This window comes from Dermacentor variabilis, chromosome 3, assembly GCF_050947875.1.
Source record: "Dermacentor variabilis isolate Ectoservices chromosome 3, ASM5094787v1, whole genome shotgun sequence".
NCBI lineage: Eukaryota > Metazoa > Arthropoda > Arachnida > Ixodida > Ixodidae > Dermacentor > Dermacentor variabilis.
In genome coordinates, this window is record NC_134570.1 from 160,934,069 (window position 1) to 160,940,623 (window position 6,555).

Sequence of the window (6,555 nt, forward strand, 5' to 3'; positions counted from 1 at the left end):
GAAACAAATCGGAACTATGCAGGTGCACCACGCCCGTTGTAGGTTTGACGAACAGTCACAAGGGGTGCGATCGAGGTAGTTAACTTGCTCTACTACGAGCGCAGCTGCTCTTGCCCTCACAATCGGGAATTATGCTACGAGATCACAGTAACATACTTCTAGAACGAACAAAAGCACGTAACCCACAAAAGAAATACCAAATAAATGGGTACTTGCCTGAAAATTTCCATTATGGCAGTACTACCGACACCGGGCACGGTGTCGTCTCAGCCTCCATGGATCCATCTTCCAGTGCGTACGAACGCTTTGCTTTGAAGCGGGGCACAAGCAATACACAAAGCACGGACCACATCTTTTTCTACACCACACACAAAACTAATCACACGTTCAAAATTATTTCGCACAGCGCGAGACGTGAACACAGGCGAAATAGAGACAATGCATTTCATGTAGCAACAATTAGCAACTAGCAAGGGGCGCTATTCTGGACATTCCGCCATTTTCTTCGATGCATGACGTAGGCGCGACGCAAACAAAATGGCGCTGGTGGCCCCGTTTTGCTTACGTAACGTGACGCCAACTTTACGTTTCGCCTAAGAAATTGAAATGAAGGCACTGAATATAGCGTTATCGGTAAAGCAAAACAGTTTTCCTCCGCAGTAAAAATAAAGCAGCTATCTCAAAGCGTATGATTATTCCGTCGAAAACGCTTCTCGCTTCTGTCGTCTGCTGCGTACAAGCCATTGTCTGCTTCAATAGCTAGGATGCGTGTCCCCAGAAAATGGAATGAGTCATCGCATGTTGGCGCCAACGCGCTTGTTTTCTTGCTTGAGACAACATACGCGACCTACCAGTGGTGATGCGCGCACGTTCTAGGACACGTTATCGCTATCTCCTGAAACGCAAGTGACTCAGCCCGACTCGGCTGGCTGAGACACGGCCGAATATCACCGATAGCGTTGCGCGCGCCAGAGATATCCACTAGAGCGACGCAAGCGCCGGCGCTGCCATCTCTTGTTCATTTCGCTGGTTACTCGCACCGAGGGAGGAAACTTCAAGCCGCCGCCTTGCGTACATTTCTTTTTATATATTAGAAAGAGGCCGTTGTCATAACTTTTGATTGTGCGAAAAGGCATCAATCTTGATTACAATACAAATGCAGCAGTGAAAAGTGGACAACATTGCCGAAAGTTTGCTATGTTCAACCAATATTATTTCGTATAAACGCGTTCTTTTAAAAAATGATGGTCCCAAACACAAATGCCAGCACCACCGGAGAGCGATGCAAATACTATGAGCACGCGTTATGAACAAAAGATTTTCGTGGTGCCAAACGATGGGGAAAATGTGGCGATACGCATTCCTCTCGGCTGCCATTGCATATGGCTGCCCATTAGCATAATTCGCGCGGCTCGTCACAGCAAAAATTATGGCGGAAAATCTCAGCAATGGCGGCCCAGCGCAACGTCACGCATCGTCAAAATGACGTTTACGAAACAGCCCTTCCTGTGACGCCCCTCATGATATATTCCTTCAGCCAATCAGTAAGCTGGCATGGCGCATATCTTGGATCGCCACCACATATTCGCGCAATTGCAGATGCATTCCACTGGCTTCTGCACGCTACCGCTCACACTCTTTTTGAAGCGCTAACATCACAATATATCTGCCAAGGACCATAAAATGTATTAGTCCATAAAATTTGCAGCTCCACGTCACGTTTCGTCATCTTGATGAAAACGCAAAATGACACTTCGCAAAACTTCCGTTTCCCGGCACAAATTTTAAGGCACGTGAGCTGTCGACAGCCAATCAGAGAGTAAACATGGCAGATAATGGCGGCCGTGCAGCCGCCATGCGTGTCGAGAATAGCACCCAAGAGTAGCGAATGCAGTAATGGCGCAGCTTCCGCCTTCCCGTCCTGCCGCGCGCCTATAGTTGTCCGTGACGCTACAGCGCCGTCGCGTCACCACTTCCGGTCGCTTTTCATTGGGCATGGGACGGCCGCGTAGATTGCGCTGCGCCGAAGTCAGTCGAATTATTTAAAAAACGCCTGCTGCTACCCATTTATTCTGAGAGGTTTTCTCGCTCGCATGGCTGCCTGTTTGCTGCTGTTTCGTTGTGGTCGCTAACTAGGACGGTGAGCTGGTAGTTGCTACTACGTTTCGTGCCGAGCATCTTTTTTTTGGGTGGGGGGGGGGCGCAGTCTGTACCGCATCACTATGGGTACAGCACACAAATCGTGACCGTGAGGGAGACGACCGGCGCTCTTCTGCTGGTATGATTAGACCACTCGCTGCTTCCGAACCAAGCAACCTTGCGAGGTCACAGCGTAGTTTCAGCGAGATTGTGGCTCGATAAAGGCGCTTACATCTTGGTCGTGCGACGGCGAAGTGTAAGCATTAATGAGGCGACTGAAGACTGCGTTTGTAAGAGCGTATGCTGTGGATAAGCAATTACAGCTTTGACGACACCAGCCCCTAATACATAGGCTGAGCCTTACAAACTGTGTCCGAGGATGCGCTTAGAAAGCAGATCAGTAACTTAGTAAAACTATGAATAACTTAGGCAAGGTACGTGGAGATTCGGGTTTGAGAACTTCCAGCGGGATCTCGCCGCAATAAATGTCTTCGTTATGTCTTCACCAAGCAAATTGTACGTTGATGCCATTGTACAGCAGAGGCTCGTCTAAAAGCACGTCCCTGTTTGTTCAGCAATGTATCCAGGCAGCTTCTTTAATTTCGCCACGTTTTGATGGGCTTTTAAGTGCACCGAAATATTCGGGCAGAATTGTGCAAGTCGCTCGCGTGTTTTCATTCTGCTACTGCAGTTTGTCTTAAAAGTGTTTAATTGCATTATAATATTACTGTGAGCACAAAATATAATGATAATGAAATTGTAAGTGAAAGTGCGTACTTTTTCTCGATGATACATTCTTGAGTGGCCGTCATGCCAGTAACATCAGAATCCTAGAAAAAGATAATGCGAGAACTTAATGACTTCACGGATGTACACTTGCAATTATCACGTGACCGTGATACGTTAGTTCATACGTTGTCACGTGTCCTTCACAACTCTACCTTCACCTGACGTAATCCACCTTGCTATAGTTTGTACGAACCTTAATCTAATTTATTCCACCCTAATTCACTTTATTTCACATTATTTACCAATAATTGCTCATAATTAACGTTGTTCTATTTACTACCTTCTGCATCAATACTGACGTCATACAAGACGCTGATAACGTCGCATTTTATTGATTTATTATGCATACTTTCAAGGCCTAGTAGGCACAACAGAAAGAAGTGGTGAAAGTAAACAATATTTGTAGTGCAGGGCAAGAATAGAAAATCAAACTGTAAGACACTTTGAACAGCGATCTTGAATTAGTGGTGTCACAAATTGAGACTGTGGAGGCGGGAAGGCGGTTCCAGTCAGTGGCTGTTCTTGGCAAAAAGGAAGAATGGCATATCAATTTTGTGTTGATAGTCGACGCGAGACGACATATAACTTGGTGTGCTGAAAATATTTTCTTTAAGAGAAGGGTTAAAGTATCATATTCTATCAAAAAGACAGAGACGAAAGTACCTACGACGTAACCAAAGGTCAGGTTGACCTAGTGTTCTTTTCATGGACGTGACGCTAGAATGACGTGAATAATTTGAGAGAATAAAACGGGCGGCGCGGTTCTGAATGGTTTCAAGGGAAATGACAAGATTGGCATGAGCAGGATCCCGTATGGATTGTTGTTGCGGAGAACGCCAGCTTTCCTACCTGAAAGGCCATAAAATGCTTTCGCATTAAAAAGGCAATACATACTCAGATTGCTCAATGCGCGGACTATATATAGCTATGAGCTCGTGGTTTTCATGCCACCGTGGTGCTCGTGCTGTGATCAGCCCAGGTGGGTCATCCAACTTTCGTGATGCCGTCTTAATCGTTGCATCGTCATTTAAGGATCATCTCCTGACCATGGCCATGCAGTTGTAAACAAACCTTCAACGCCGCCCCAATTACCAAGTTCTTTGGTAGCTTGGCCATTGATATGTAATGGCGATTTTGAAGACATCATTCTGATTGCATTATCTTCATTCCAGGCTCAGCATCCGGCTCTCGCAATGACGTCCTTGCCATTCCGTCTTTCTCAAGCAGCCGTCACCTATTTGTTGTCATGCCTTCTCAGTGAGGCCGTCATGACGTCGTCACCGTCGGCATTCTAGCTTCGTTCTTCGACTCTTCTCATGCCATCTTTGTGACGCCATCGTTGTCGTACAGTCTTCGTAGTTAAGTCCTCATCACACCATTGTCGACATCCCCCTCTCCTCGTACCATTGTCATGCCATTAGCCTCATTGCGCGGCCGCCCTGCAGTCATCACGCCTTCGTTTCTATACTAGCGTCATGCTGACATCGTGATCGTTCTTTCCTCGTCAATATAACTTCGTCCTTCCAGTTTGGTCATTACATTGTCATCAAAAACCGTTGCCATGCATTGTCCTCATGAAACTGTCGTCGTGCTGTAAATTTACCGTAGTTCTCATTTCAGAAACCTAATCCCACTGTAACTATCCCGCCTTTGCTCTCTCGCTTTCTCCCTAATCCGACTGTCAGATAGCAGTCGTTATCGTAACACCTTTGATGTGGGAATTGGAAAAATAGTCAATCTAAAACATGTCAAGCGATATCGCTGACAATGCACACATACATTCCAACTAAACTAAATACGAACAAATATAGCACCAAATGCAAGAATCATTGGCATGATGCCATTCTTTCAGTGGAATAAAATCTGTCCTGCGTTGTAAATCTGGAATACTTTATAATCCAGACTACTAAATACCTCATGAGGGTTGTGACGTTAAATATACACGTTGTATTTATTCCTCATTTTTTTTACTTTAACACACAATAATGCTTAAACAGCAGTGAAAGTACTGAGATCACAGTACTTAATACGTTATATTGCTCCAGAAATCCGTTTCTCTGCCGATCGCAGCATCCGACATAACAATTTTTGACAGAAAATGTGAGACAGAAGGCACATAACACTCAGGGCGGTGCTATTCACTTTGATTGTTTGGGAAGGAAACCCATAATGTACATATGGCCCTGTGTGTCGTTACCTTTGAACAACAAAAAGGTAGGGGGTTTGCGTTTTGCAAAACTGCATGGAGGTTTTTACTTTGCTATTAAAATTAGAAACCTTCACACCTGATACTAAATGCATTCTCCACAGCTTTAGGTTATACAGGTGCACTACTTTACACAGAACACACTCTTTACCTCATCACTGCCCAGGTGGTGATTCAGATTCTTCAATGGTGTTTCATTGTATGGCATGGCACATCGCGCTTCACTTATTTGCAGAATATTGCAATCCAATTGCGTCATATGAGATAAATCCATTACAGAGCTTTAACTTGCCCTAAATGTATTACAGCTGTGTACTGGTATACTGGCAGCAGCTTGCAGTGCTTGTGCAAAAAGAATTGTAACTGCCATATTATATGTAACTGCTACTGCACAGGCATCGGCAACAGCAATGGTTAGGGTACACTTGTTTCTTGTGCTTTGGGGTATGCATCGTCCACCAGAAAATAGTTTTTTCGTCTTCATCTTCTACCACATTGGAATGTGAAAAGCGGTGTAATTTGTAGGCATAAACTCTTGCATAAACTTCATGAGCATTTCTTCTTGTCTGTGCCACAGATCATTGTTGCTACGACTAAAAGCAGGGTGCCTGTTTTCAGCACCCGTAGGGAAGGGTCGGTGAATCTTTAAAGAACAGTAAGGATAATGAATAATCGAATATTTTTTTAGTAATTTTCAACAAATTTAGCACTCTGCTTTCCACTGTGGTGTTTTTCAAACTCAAATGTTGGCACAAGGTTTGACTGCAGGATGTCATTTTGTGTGAAAGAGTGCACCTGTACGCATAACACCTCATCGTCAACATTCTGCTGCATGTCATTAGTTTTCGTATGCATTGGTCACTATCTCACAAACCAGCTGCTCCTCTGTTAGTTGGAATGTAGCATTGATGTAAAGCACATTTGATGTTCTAACAAAAAGAATTGTGCCCTCTTATCCCCTTATTCTCCTCACTTGATGCCTTGTGTTAAAATAGCATGATTGACACCATGAGAGTCAGTGTGGTGTATAATTGGGTCTATGTGGGGTGGGGGGTGTACATGAGCAACTTTACCATATGACTTGAATCAGTATTGTGGAATGCTGTTTTTTTTCACTCACTGTTACCAAGTTTCACTTTAGTTGTGGCAACAAGTATAATGTAGTTCGCTAGCGCTCCTGCCAACACATATAATGTGCAGGCATCTGCGTTGAAAAAAGACCAGCTAATGGTATGCCAGGAGCTAAGGTCCATTTAGACCATTAAATTTTGAGCTTACACCTGTGGAAATAACTGGTGAATGAAGGCACACCCAGGAGAACTGCCCATAACATTTTCTTTCTTCGTAATAATGTTGAAGCTTTGAACAGCATTTGAACTTACTTGTTTAAAAATGACCCATTTCCTTGTTCAAGTAAGACA